Source organism: Chiroxiphia lanceolata, chromosome 6, assembly GCF_009829145.1.
Source record: "Chiroxiphia lanceolata isolate bChiLan1 chromosome 6, bChiLan1.pri, whole genome shotgun sequence".
In the NCBI taxonomy this organism is placed as follows: domain Eukaryota; kingdom Metazoa; phylum Chordata; class Aves; order Passeriformes; family Pipridae; genus Chiroxiphia; species Chiroxiphia lanceolata.
The window spans coordinates 60,018,455-60,032,518 of NC_045642.1; the positions used below are offsets into that span (position 1 = coordinate 60,018,455).

At 44.5% G+C, this 14,064-nt stretch overlaps 1 protein-coding gene and 1 long non-coding RNA gene across 2 annotated transcripts in view; one reads left to right on the plus strand and one right to left on the minus strand.

Moving 5' to 3' along the window:
* Positions 1 to 14,064, plus strand: part of RTN1 (reticulon 1) — a 118,035-nt gene that overhangs the window by 13,425 nt on the left and 90,546 nt on the right. The window lies entirely within an intron of this gene.
* Positions 2,000 to 13,972, minus strand: LOC116788021. Its single transcript, XR_004357523.1, has 3 exons — positions 13,961 to 13,972; positions 5,144 to 5,149; positions 2,000 to 2,138 (listed from the first exon to the last, which is right to left on the minus strand). It is a non-coding gene; the product is annotated as an uncharacterized LOC116788021 (long non-coding RNA).

Here is a 14,064-nt window from a genome sequence, read left to right on the forward strand (position 1 = left end):
TCTGCATCTAGCACTGGGAAACTACAAGGAATACCATGAAAAATCAGAATGATCTTGGCCACCTGTATAAATATTCTGAATAAATAGGAAGAGGTTATGCAGGGACAGGGAATTTCAGCAGAAAGAGCAATTTCAAAATCACATGATGGGAAACCCCAGACGAATCCATCAGAGAAGGACTGGGGTTTTGAGGGACACAAGTCAAATTCAAGCCACCATGGGCTGCAGATTTTGTGCTGTTTTGCTGTTGGTAAACAGCAGGTGCCACACTGAGATATGGTGATGTGTGTTTTGTGTGCATGACGCAGCAAATGGTCTGGGGAGGAGCGTGGTGTCCAGTCTGGAGCACAGTGCCTCAGGAGCAATGCAGAAAGCCCAAAGGAGAGTGACCACAGCGATCAGATGTCTGGGAAATACGATCTAAGGGGGAAGATTGAAAGAACTGGGCTTGTTTAAGCTAAAAGAGAGAATGGCTGAGGCAGAGCAGTCTGTTAAGCCCGTTAAGTACATGAAAGCCCAAGCAAAGAGCCTGAGTTAATGTGATGTCCAGGAACGGGTGTGGCTTCAGTTGCAACATAAGAGATCCAAATTGATCATTTGGAAAAAACTTTGAGAGAATGTGGACGTGTAGGACAGAGAAACACAGGTTGCTGGGGGGTAGGCGGCTGCAGCTCCTTTGCTGGAGTGGCCAGTGCAGAGAGGCATCACTGAGATGCCACAGGAAGTGATGCTGCTGCCTGGGGCCAGCAATGGAACCAGGTGACGTCTTTCAGGCCTTTCTGGCCCTGTTTTTGGTGAGTCTATAAGTTGGGAGGAAGGATGGCAGCAGGAAATACGCTGATACCTTCTTTTCTCGTCTTCGTTTGGTTCAAACCAGCATCTTCATCTGTTACCCTTTGAAAGTGCACATCAACCATGAGTCACAGAAAAGTAGTAATGGCTGATAGTTTTGTGTTTCAGTGTCTTTTGGTGGTAATTTTTTTAAAAGAAAAATAGGTTTTTTGTTTGTTTTGCAGGAAAAGCCCTGCTTTCCTTGGGAGGGATTGAATTGCCTCCTGCAGACAAACATAAACACAGCATTCAGTGGCTAAAGTTGGACAAACAGAGCAATTTTCGGCTCTAAGATAAATGGCTAATAATGAGGATTTTTAAAGAAATGCAGGCTTGGCAGGGAGAAATTATAAAAGATGAAGTGTGCAGTGATACTTGGAGATTAAGAGCATAGTGCCTGTGTCCAAGTAAGGAGGAAAGGGGAAAAGATACAGCAAGTGTAGGCTTATTAAATTGATTTAATTAATATTGTTAAGAACATTAAGGTGAAAGGAAAATGGGAAAAGTGCATCACTGATTTATAAATGTGCACTGTGAAGACAAACATGATACTTTACTTCAGTAAGAACTGAAATGTTAGGTACTAGACATTTGGTTTCGATGTTTTTGATTTGCTTTGAAACAGTTTTTAATTCAATAAAAAGCAAAAAAGAAAAAAAGTCCAGTTTTATCGAAATTACTTTTTCCAGATAATTCTCTTAAGTAAAATTTTCCATGCTCCTCAAAGGGTAAAGAAATAACTAATGAACCTTGTTTTGAGAAATGTAGCACCTCTTCCCAGCTGTGTTAATATCAGTGAGCAAACAGCACTTCCTCAGACTAGCTCATGAGCCAAATTTGGAAATGATTCCCTTTATATTTGGGATCCATGGACTGCTCATGAATATTTGAAATGTGAGCTGTACTGCTTCATTGTAGCTTCTTATATGAGTCACATGGTTATTTAATGAGGATCCTTGATTGGAGGCATGAGCAAACACATCTTTTATACATACTTGACTGTGCCAATTTCAGGGCTTATTTTCTCTTGATGCTGATACATACACGTTTGTCATTGGCCCTGGCAAACCTTTTTTTGCCAAAAAACAATTTCTCAAGTATCGACGAAAAATCATACATGGATTTAACAAATATAAAAAAACATTTAAATGTGTAATAGAGCCATAGAATCACAGAAATGTTTAGGTTGGAAAAGCCCTCTAAGATCATTGAATCCAACCTTTAACCTGGCACTTCCAAGCCCACTGCTAAAGCATGTCCCCAAGTGCCACATCCACATGGTTTTTAAATCCCTGCAGGAATGGTGCCTCGACCACTTCCCTATCATCCCCTCTGTACCAAAATTAAGAACATAACACTGAGATTCACTTGTGAGAAACATTTGGGTGGCAGCAGTGTATGTGTCCACCTGTGGGAACTTTATTAGGTGAAGTCAGAACCCTCTTCAGGAACATCTGATTCATTTGCTTTCTTACCTCTGTAAGTTGGGAGCTTGGGTTTTTTTGCAATTCTTGTGTATTTAGGTTTCTCCTGGGCATTAGGGTGGCTGTAATTCTCTCCTCAGAACAAGAGTGGGTGTTGCAGCTCCAGTATAGCTGCTCCAAGGCCATGTCTCCTGCTGATCTCTGGGTCTCATCCTATGTGCAGCATTAACGGGGAATGAAAAGATCCACAAAAGGTCCCCATAGAATCACAGAAAGGCTTGAGCTGGAAGGGATCTCAAAGGTCATCTAGTTCCAACCCTCCTGTGAGGAGTCAGGTAGCTTTGCCACTTGCAACACACTGCTTGTGCAACAATTTTTCATGGAAGTTTGTTTATTAAGTTTGGGAAAAGAGAAGACTTTATCTTTCCTGAAGATCTCATTACAGCATTCAGCTACAACAGACTCCAGAAGAGCCTTCCCTGAAGTACCTTTTCATGAATATAAAACATGACATATGTGATCTTCCCTCTGCCTAGCAGCAAAGGCTGCTGCTGATGCAAGACAGTCAGTGAACTGCCTGGATTGAAAAATAATCTTCATTTTTTAAACTGTAAAGGTCAGTACAGCTGCACCAGTCCACGATACCTGACCTACTTGATTGCAGAAGTTATAGGGGGTTTTTTTCATATGGTACAAAAAGGAGAGATTATCTGTTTGGAAAGTGAATCCAGAGGTACAATACACTCATTTTTTGTTCCAGCAATGAATCCACCACTCCAAACATTGATGATTACTTCCCAGTTCAAGTGAATGTTGTAAATTCATCTTGGTGGCATGGTTATTTCCAAAATTCCTCGGTCTATGGTCCTTGGTGTTGGGTTAAACTATTAACAAACTGTCCTTTCAAACACAGCTGCCAAGTCAGCCACAATCCCTTGAACCCACAAACATAACAAAAAAGCAAATTCTTTCCAAAAACAGAGTAGTGTTTGTTGAATAGATTCTGCTCATTGACTGAAGGAATGACAGATTAAGTAAGAAGAAAAGCGAAAGAAATAACAGGCTTGGAAATCTGAAGCTGGGCATGGATAAACAAGAGGGGACCATGGCAGTTCTTTGAGTATGCAGAAAACATGCATTTGGGAAGGAAAAATGGAGAATGGTTAGGAAAACATCTGGAAGGAGTGGTGCCAGATGGTTGTTTCCTTTTTGATTGGACTAGTATTTTTCTCATAAAATATGAAGACCCAATTTTCATGTTTTTCAATATTTACAGATCTCAGTCTGTATGTAAGAAGGAAAATAAGGTCACAAATAGAACTCTTTGCATGCTTAAAATAATCTTGATATTCTGTGCTTTGCTGACTCAACCTAAATGGACTGAGATTTTGAAGTGCTGGGAACATCTAAAATCCCTTTCCAGTTCCTGGCATCTGAGAATGCTACACCCCTATTACAGAAAGGATTTTATTTAGAGAGGCAAACTGAGGGCACCCATGATTAGAAAATTTTAGCTTATGTCCCTGCCACAATAAAATCTTGCTGAGCTGGTATCAGGGTGGCATTGACTGGAATCAGCTTGGTGGTGGTGGGGCAGTTGTTACTTGAGAGATTTAGGACCCTCAAAGATGTTTTCAACTGCAAACATACACTTTCCCCCATCAACCACCATGAAAAGCCAAGGACAAAATCCATTTTTTAAATAGATCCCTAGATTTTTGTTATGTGGCTTTGAGGCAACATTGCTTTCCACACTTAGAAGGGAACATATCCATTTTACATAACCTTGGATAGCTACAATAAACAATGATTATCTTTTCTACAGAATGTTTCAGTTTTCTTTCACAAATCAATGGTCTTAAACTTATAAGTCATGCTGTTGAAGTGGCGTAGAACTGTGAGTATTTTTTCATTTCATTGTATGCAAGACTGAGAAGAACATCCACTCAGTTTGAAATTCAAATGCTGGGATTTGAGTGGGGTTAATAGTTAGCATCATTATACCATGGAGAAAAAAATCACGATTTTTGAGGAATTTAGAGAAGTTATTGTGTGATTTTCCACCTGGGACCTTTCACTGGGGATTTCTCAAAGATATCCTGAGGATGCTCCAACTGAGCATCACCATGTTATGTTCCCAGCCAGATGGACATCACCTTTGGAAATCGAGATGCTACCACATCTCAGGGACCCCCAAGTGCAACACCACCTGCTGAGAGCCTCATATTTTGGGGAGCTGAGGAGAGGATGTGGCACAGTTGTGGGTGTGTTACATCTGGGCAGGCTCCAGGTCCTGTTTCAGCCCTGAGTCCCCCTCCTGTCACATACCTTGTCCTGCTCTGTGGCATGTCCCTGGTGCCATGGGGGTCACTGAAAGAAGGCCAAAAATCTGTCTTATGGGCCATTGAAAACAAATAGCACCCTGTTCAAGCAGTGAATAGTATTAAAAACTTTTAAGGTCTTTCTCAGGGTTTTATTGGACTTTATTAATTTAAAATTCATTAGAACTTTGTTAGCATGATCTGAATAAAGCATTTATTCCTGCAGACCCACATGGGTACTTTGCAAACACATGGTGCAATTGATTTGCCAGGTTAATGTGCAAAGGTTCTGGTGATCAGTAAGTTGAACTGGAGTGAGCAGTGTGGACTCAGCAAGAGCCAGGGATCTGAAAGAAGAGATTATTCCCTCTGTTCAGCCAAAGGTGGATAGAAGGAAAAAAATTGGGCAACCTAAGCTAGCTTTGAAAAACCTCTGCTTTGAGCAGAGGTTGGACTGGAGACCTCCAGAGGTCCCCTCCAGACTGATTTTTCCTGTGATTCTGACATTTAAGACTCAGTTATATCATTGTTTTCTCTGCTGTGCTTCTACCTACTTTTCCCAATCACTTCCACCTGTTTTCCCATTATAAATATAAAGGTAATCAGGGCTATTTTAAAAGTTAGCTGCTGGCCCTTGAGGCAAGTGTCTTGAGGCAAGTGTCTTGAGGCAAGTGTCTTGAGGCAATTCTGCACCAACAAAGGGCTTGGGTTGCTTCTCAAACCCAGCTGTGTGTCTTGTTGCTCTGCTAAGTAAGGCTCTTCTCTCTTTCTGGTTCACAGGCTGAATAACGAAATAAAAATATATGTATTTCTGCAGGTCTGCCTGAGACAAGGAATTTTCATTTTCCCCAGAAAAAACAAACAAACAAAAAAAAAAAAAAAACAAAAAAGTTGCTTTTATTAAATCCCAGGTGTTCAATTTTCCCCCTGCCAATTCCTTTCACTTTGCTTTGGAAACTACTTATTATTTCTGTGAGAAGTCAGCTTGGGCAAAAGGCACTGCACATAAATTACAGTGCAGTCTGCCACAACCACTGTGCAGCAAATTCTTTTTCCTTAGCTAAAATTACTGTCTGAATTTGGCAGAAAATTCTAAACATTGGGGTCGATCAAGTGTGAACTTTCCACCAAATGACTTATCAAGCCCTCAGATCCCACCCATCTTCAATTCTGGCAGTGCAGCAGGGAAATCCTGTATCCCTTAGTTGTGCTACAAACTCCATTTTTAACAGGGTAAAGCAGAGATTTGCCCTGGTGAAGCTGCTGCTGGCTTCAAGGAGGAACAAGCTGGTATGGAGTGTTTTTTCTTGTTTTATAGCAGTGAAAGGTTGGACTGAAGCTAAGGAAAAAGGTGAAAGTGCAGTGGTGAGTTTGCTGTGAGGTGATCTGACTGGGCAACTGGAATGGGGACAGGCACCCCTTCTGTGCATGTCTTTTTTCCTGTCCTTCTCCCTCTTTTCCTCATCCTCAGAGGTGAGGAATGGTTTCCTCTTGGAACTGGCACTCTTTGCCAGCAGCATTTTGAGCGGATGGGTGGTGATAACAGAATAAGGGCAAGGTAGTGACAAAAGTGCTGATGTTTGCTCATGTGCTGTGCTATCAGCTCACAGGTGGAAAGCTCCATTAACACCTGAGAAGTCTTGATTCCTCCAGAGGAAAAAGTGTTTGGCCATGAATCTGCCCTCTCTGAATGTTACTCCATTTGCCTTGTTGTGGGATCCAGCTCACACCAGCTGGTTTGGACCAAGGCAAAAGGAGGAGAGCAAGTGTCTGCCACATCTCTCCTGCTGTGGCTTGGCCTGTTTATATTCATGGTTTAATTTCCATGAGCCACTTCTCCTGCTGTTCTGCTCACTGTGAGGTTGTTACAACATTTTAACAAGGGAGGACAGAAAAAAAAAAGGAGCACCATTATCTATTCAGCTAGTAGCTGCTTGCATTGAGGGTAGTTAAGAGGGATGAGAGCGCTGCAGATGATGTGGAGACACAAGCAGGATCTCCAGGTAGAGAAAGAACAGGACAGTGGTAAGAGAGATGCTGTAGGAAGTTGAAACCAGGCAGTAGCAAGCAGTGCCCTATGGATGAGCCATCTCTCCATCCATCCTGGGCAGTGCCATGCTCTGTGGAGGTGCCATCCTGGCCTTGTGAGCTGGGCTTCTGCACAAAATAAGCCTCTCAGCAGGACTGAGCAGCTGAGGCTTAGTGCTGCACTGCTGTGGGGATGCAGGGTGTTCTTGGGCAGAGCAGATGTGCCCAAGGACAAGGCAGACACTTGCCACCATTCAGTTTGCAAAAGGTGAGTGTGTTTGAGGAGGCAGTCACTCTCCAGGTTGTGGTAACTGCTCTACAGAAGGCTTGGGAAACTACAGGAAACTCATCAGGATGTCCTGTTATAGAGGATTGCATGGAAATTGTAGGTCAAGTGGAGGATGGGAATGGCACACAAAGGTTTGTAGGACAGAGGGATTAAGGTATTGACAGAAACCTCTGCTGTGCTTTGCTGTTGGTTTATAGAAACTATGAAGTGTGCAGCCCTGCTGAATAACATTTCATTCTTGAGTGCAGTTTTCCAGAAGTCAAGCTGTGCCCCCGAGCCTTGGTTTCTGAAGTACCCTAATACAGTCTGCCCCAAATATAATCTGCTGTGCCATTTATCTGCACAAAATAGAGTATTTTATAATGGCAGAAACTCCAGCAACCCTTAATTGGATGGAGTGGATGAACACATGTATTTGAATCCTGAACAAAATATGAAGCCTATTGTTAAGCTCTAAATGTGTTTTGAAAGGAGGTTTATATAAAGCAGAAATATTTACCACAGATATTTACTACCTCTTTTTGCACAAATCTGCCTCTCTGTTGTTCCTTTAAAAATCTCTGCTGGAGTTCCTCCAGTAAGACCAATGACATCCATAACATCTCTGCCACCCCCACACGGGCTATGTCTTTCCCTGAGTACCAACAGAGATATGTGGGGTGGAAGACCCAGACCCCTGGTCACTGTAAACCAGCAGAGCTCCACTGTGGTCTCATCTCTGGTTCTTTGAGTTCAGGTGGACCGTGGACTTGCAAAGGCCTATTCCAAAACCCTACCCTTGGGAAGGGCGAATCTGATCCCTCACAGTTTGCACGCTCTTGAATTTTCCCTGCTACGTTCCTATCTTGATTTTTCCAAGAAGATACTGGGCAATTGCTTGGAAGGCTTTTGCCCCCCCCCCCCCTTGTGTTTTCTTTGGATTGCAGGCATGGAAAACTGGGTACACAACATGCCAAATAATTTTATTAATTTCACACTGTTTACAAGTTACTCTGCCTCCTGACCCTCCGCAGCAGCCGATTAAGCTGGGGTTGACCTTTCTCTAATCTTCAAATTGAGAAATTTGTCAGCTATATCCCTTAGTTACGAAACTAGGATTATTCCAGAGAGGATAAAATCTGAAGGCCATCAACTGCTCTGGCTGAGCTCCTCGCTAGCTGGGAGGAGGAGTACATTTCCCCCTACTGTAAAATTAGCTGGATGCACTGGGGGAGAGTGTACACAGTCTATTTTAAATGCTACATTCAAGGCAAGATTTCTTTGTTTACATTCTGAGTGGGAAAACAAAGCCCCTGTCACCACACTCTGTTACTGTAGGAGTTAATATGTGGTTTGCTATCCAGGCCATTTCCAAGGAGATGTGATGTTTGCAGGTCATCCCTCGCATCCAAGCGTGTCCTACTTGCAAGCAACCTTGCAGTTCTGCTTCTGCTGGGGACTGTAACTTCATCAGGCTCATTTTTATCTCCCTTCCTCCCCTGAGCACCAGCTGAAGATCCCTTCATTTGCTCCTGTAGCTCCCCACATACAGTCACAGGGTCCCCATCAGTGCCTTCCTGCTGGAAGAGCCCTGGTGTCAGACAGGACTCTTCTCCACCAGCCCGTCACAGCCGAACCCTCCTGACACCGCGACAGTGTGTCTGAGATGCCTCCCGCTCCCCTCCCTTCCATCTGTCTCCTGGGAAAAAGCACAAAGAGCATCATTATCTTCTGTGACAGGCAGGGTTATGCAGAGGAGAGCTCCTCCTGGAAAGCAGATGGGACCAGCTGAGAGTGGACAGGAAGATGTGCTAAATACATCTGGACTGGGTGGTGCATTGGGCAGGTGATGGGGAGAACATGTGTACCAGGAATGGAAAGGCAACCACCATCCACAGGCTTGATTTTTGGCTGTTATAAACCGGTAAAACTCCTGTGTAAGAGACCTGGGAACTCGGGAACATTGTTGTGTACATCATATTTACTGTCCTCTCTACTGAAGGATAAAAAAACTCCAGATCACCCTCTGGGAGTGGCTCCAGCTGAATACTCGTGCTGCTCAGCAGCATGACAAGATTTACTCTCCAACACTGAATGCTGTTTTTGTGGCCTCTCTGGCCCACCCAGGCAGGCATCTGGGACTCAAGAAATAGTTAAATGTATCTTCAAGATAAGCTAGGAAAAATAAATGGCCCTTGAGGCCTATGAGCAAGTTTCAGAAATATTTCTGCTGCTTTCTTTGGTCTGCTCGAAAGAGGAATTAGCTGCTGTTTCTGTGTTTGGAAATAAACTGTGGAAAGGTGTCTCCTCCAGAAGATATTGAACTATGCAAGAAGACTCAAGCTGGGATACTGAAATTGAGAGCAAAACCCTACTCCAACAGTCAGAGCTGCACTCTCAGAGAAGAGTTGCTTTTCCCAACCTTCTCCCCGTCCCTGCTTCTATGTTAAACCAGGGAGAGTCCCAGGTTGGCACATGGCAGTGCCTTGAAGCATGCACAAGGTCACTGCCCTGGTAATCTTCATGGGCATTAAAAAACATCCCTGTAAATACAATATTTTCCCCATCCATAATGGGGAAAGATCCTAGAGGTGTTTGAAAAACATGGTATATTTGCTATAACTTTGTCTTGCCATTTTCCACAAAATTTTTCATGTTCTTTGCAGCCAGAAGCCCACATCTCCAGGTACCTGTTGCTCAGAAAATTAAAATTCTTTCATCTAGGGCTGTTGAAAGCAACAGAGACACAGTGTAGGACAGGGAGAGGGAAAGAGGTTAGAAATCCCTGTCAGGAAGGGGGACAACCTTCCTGGAACAATTTCCATGTCATTGGACAGCAACTTGTTTTGTGTTTGGAATGAAAACAAAAAGGCTTTGACCCAAGAAAAACTCAAAGTGCACCCTGGATTAGCCCTTAATGCCCTGACCTGCTCTGAAGCCAAATGAAGCAGCCTATAGAAACCCCTCAGCCTTCTGCTTGTGTCTCACTTTATAAATAGCCAGGCATTTTAAGGCAAACAGGGAAACCCTGCTGGGATGCTGCTATTTTCGCAGTCCTTTGGATTTGAAGCAGTTGCTTTGCAGTTCACCTTTAAAAAGACAAAAATTCTCCTGAGCCTGAGGTCAGGCTGGCCCTTGGACACACTCAGGAGCCCTGATTGGTGTTGATCATGAAAATCTTGTAAGAAAGACAAATGTGGTCCAGGGTTGCAGTTCTCTGTGTGAATGGATCTGGTCCCCTCTCAAAGCACAGAGAGGGGCATAGGTTACCTGCCTGTATCGATGAACCTGCAGTGTTGGCCCCTAACATTTATTCCCTATGCACTGCTCCTGTTAAAGCTACTGGGAAGCTCTTAAGAACATTTTAAAATACCTTTTCAAAAGGAGGCTATTTTAAATCAATTGTCTTTCATTGTCTCTTGACGTTCAGCGTAAAGGGATGTAGATAGGAAGGGACTTGTCCCCGTGGGGTTGTAATCCTGCTGACTTTAAAATATGCCCATTGTAAGTTTGCCATGAATGGGGGGAGTTATGTCAAACAAAGACTTCATCAAACACAAAATCAGAACAGCTGATTGTGTAACAGAGGGAGGAGGGTTTTTTTTCAACTCTTTTCAATAGAGAAGGTGTATTTTCCAGGAGCAGTTCTGCCAGTTCCTCTGCAACCTGCAAGGAACCGAACAGATGTAATAAAAAAGAGAACAGTGAAAGCACATTGCACACTTTTGTTGTGGTTTTGCCCTCACGGTGCCCTTTGACCACCACTCTTATCGAGGTGGTGGTTTTGTTGCAGCTCAGGGGACCGTGCAGCAGGGCTGGGCTTCGTGGTCCCTGCACCGCTTCCCTCCTCCACCCTCACCCCACACGGTGTCTGTGCAGGTGGCAGGCCCTGACTGCTGACTCTGTGTGGGCTGGGGTTTTCCAGGGATGTCTGAGATGTCTAACTAGCAGCTTTTTCTAGGCAGCTGAGCATGCCAGGCACTTTATCCACCTTCCCAGTGGCAAACACCCTCAGCTGGTCTCTCTCGGGATGGGAAGGGAAGGTTCAGTGGGTCAAATCTGACCCACCACCACCACCCCAGCCCAGGTCTGAGAGGACAGGAAAATTGCTGGACTGTTTACAGCTGGTGAGTGGGTATGTCAGGCATGAGTACAAAGGCTTTTTGGGCTTTGTGCTCTTGGGAGAGCACCCTCCATGGGCAACGCTGCGGGGAAGTGAAGCCTCCATTTACCCATCAGGAGAGATCAGCCCAGCAGGCTTGCCTGCCTCAGTGATACACAGGGATGACCTCTGTGTCTCCAGCTTGTGCAATATTTATGCAGCTGATCTGGTAAGTGGCATGGGTTTTACTCTTTGTTAGGTGGATGAGTGCCCATCAGCTGTCCCAGCCACCACAGTCCCTCCAGAGAGCTCTGTGGCTGCCTAAAGAGAGATTGTGAAGCATCACTTCAACAGCCCTGTGCATATTAATTAGGTTGCAGAGAGCTCTCACACAAATAAATGCTGGTTTGGGAACACAGAGGTTAGCAATGCTCAGGCTTGATAAAAGCTGTGGGGGCAAAGACACAAGTGTTGGCTGAAACTGTGCAGTGAGTCTGTTTAACCACCAAGGAAGGAGGGATCCATGATGAAAAATGACAGATCTTCCCTAAAGCCTAGAAAATACCTGAGGAAAGAGGGAAATATGGCAAGGAGGACAAAACCTGAGGCCTTTGCCTCCAAGCCATGATCTGCAGCAAGACTGGGGTGTCCCCTGGGAGCCCAGAGCATTGCAGCCCTACCGTCTGCCCTGCAGGGAGGAGGCAGGGGAGGAAGAGGAGAAAAAGAAGAAGGAGGAGGAGGAGAAATCTCCAAGGCCTTCTCTGCAATGTAGTGGGAGGTGTGGGGAGGCCCTTCTCAGAGGGGATGTCCCCAAAAGGTCTCCTTTTGCCAATGCAACGTGCTTCTTGTGCTTCCCTTTTTCTGCGCCGCACTGAAACCCCAGTTCCATGCTAATGCTCCATCACAGGCTGCTTTCTGTGTCGGCATCAGCAGGGATTTAATCTTTGCCCTGTGCCAAATGTGGATGCGTGGGAGAGCCCCTGCCTTCCCTTGCTGGGCAGGCACTGAACTGCTAATTAGGAGCCCAGGCTGAGGCTGTCAGGACCACCCCAAGGAGGGATTTGGAGACATGCCTTGCATTGATTCTGGTGCTGTTAAAAACAGTAAGTACTTCAGCCTAACACAAGGTACCTGTCTGCATCTTAATCTTGGAGCTGGGTGTCTCACTGTTGCCTCTCCCCCTCTTCCAAAATTTCCCTCTTTGCCTTTCCAGCATTTTGCAGGCTGCACCAAGCATGTTTAAATCCAGCTTTCACCTGTGGAGAAACTCTTGAGGTTATTAGTTTATGAGCAAAGTGACACACAGAGACCATGCCCTCTCTGAATGACACATTTTAATGGTGCACTATTAAGGGGAAGGCAAGGAAGCATGCTGGATTTCCACTTTTGTTTGTTACTATTCATCTATGGGAACTACAGGCCATGAACCAGTTAGTGCACAGGCATTTCCCCATTTTTTGCAGCCTGGTTTCACATGACAGCTACAGCACAGATAATGCTGCTACAATAACAATTTTTTAGAATGTATTGGATTCCAAACCTGCTTAGTAGTGACTTCTCTGGCAGAGGGAAGAGCCCCTTTACAGCAGCATATGGACAAATGATGTTGGAGAGTTTCTCTCCAGCAAGCAGAGCCCTCTGAACCAGAACCCTTATGCAATTATGTGTGTTTTTTTGACTCCAGATCCTAAGAATGTCTCTTTTGAATAGCATATTTCTTGCTAGTTCGTTCATCTGTGAATTTCCCTGGCAGGTAGCATATAAATAGCTCAGAGACACAAGTGATCCACGAGTTCTTTTCAAAATACAGCATTGAGTCATGTTAAAGCCTCCTACTGTAGCTCTTTTAAAGATTAACTCGTTATTTTAAGTGTAAGATTTATGCCTGAAAAAGAATGAGAAAATCCTGGCTTAAGTTGTTCCTCCAACAAAGCACCTTGTTTAAAAACCAATAAAGAATAAAATCCCATGGGAGCTGGCCAGTGCAGTGAGCAGGAGACATCTGCCCATCCCTGCAGTGGGTTGGCTGCTCATCACCAAGAGACTACACTGCTTTCTAGAGCCAGGAATAGAAACCAGCGTTCCTTATTCCCAGGAGCCCTTTGCCATGTAGGGCAGAGCAATCCAGCTGGTTCCCCCCAGCCATTCTCTCTGCCTGACCCCAGGCACCGTTCAGCTTTCAGTAATTAGGGTAGAATTAGGGCAAGATCCCCGGGGATGGAGACTGCTGGAGCAGAGCTTGCACAGAGGGCAGACATCATCTATATATTGAGCTGAGCCTCCTTTCCCACCTGGAAACTTTTCCAAAGAGAATTAGGGGATTTGATACACTTCTACAGGCCTGGTGTCCCAGCAGGTTGTAGCAACAGCTCTGCACCTGGATATCTGAAAATACCAGATGTGTCTACAGTTCATGTTCAGATAAACACCTGCTGTCAGTGCACTGGGGAACCAGAGCTTCCACTGCCACAGGCTGAAACACCAAAGTAAGTAGGAAACCAAAAAAGATCATTTCTGTAGTGCCATTGGCCATGGAGCACAGAGGAACAAAACAATGTGGCTGGTGCTGACTGCACACATGTGGTGAATAACATATTCCACTCAAACAGTAGGAGAGCTCCTAAACAGACCAAAACATAGTGTCCTGCTATGGAAACAGCCTAAGAGGCTTCTTCACTTGTGCAAAATACCACTGCACTGCCCATGCAAAAGTAGTTAAGGGCAGTTTCACATGTTAATTTTTTGTATGGGTATACCCCAGCACAGTTTTCGAAGGCTGTGTCAGGATTTACTTTCCCATTAAATTAGACCAACGTTCTTTTTTTCTTTTTTTTTTTTTTTTTTTTTTTTTGAGGTGGGGGGTGCAGGTCTGAGGCTGTCTGTAAATCTGAAGTGGGATAGGTGACCAGATTAAACCTGCGAAGGGAGTTTTAATAGAATACCTGGGTGGAATTTTCCTTTCTTTTATCATCAAAACATGCCTGACTGCCCTGCCCAGAGCTGCTATCTCCTTTGCTAGATGCACTGTGCACATGTATATTGGAATTAGTATTGTGCCTTCAGTCCATCTTCCTGCAATGTGGCGTCAGA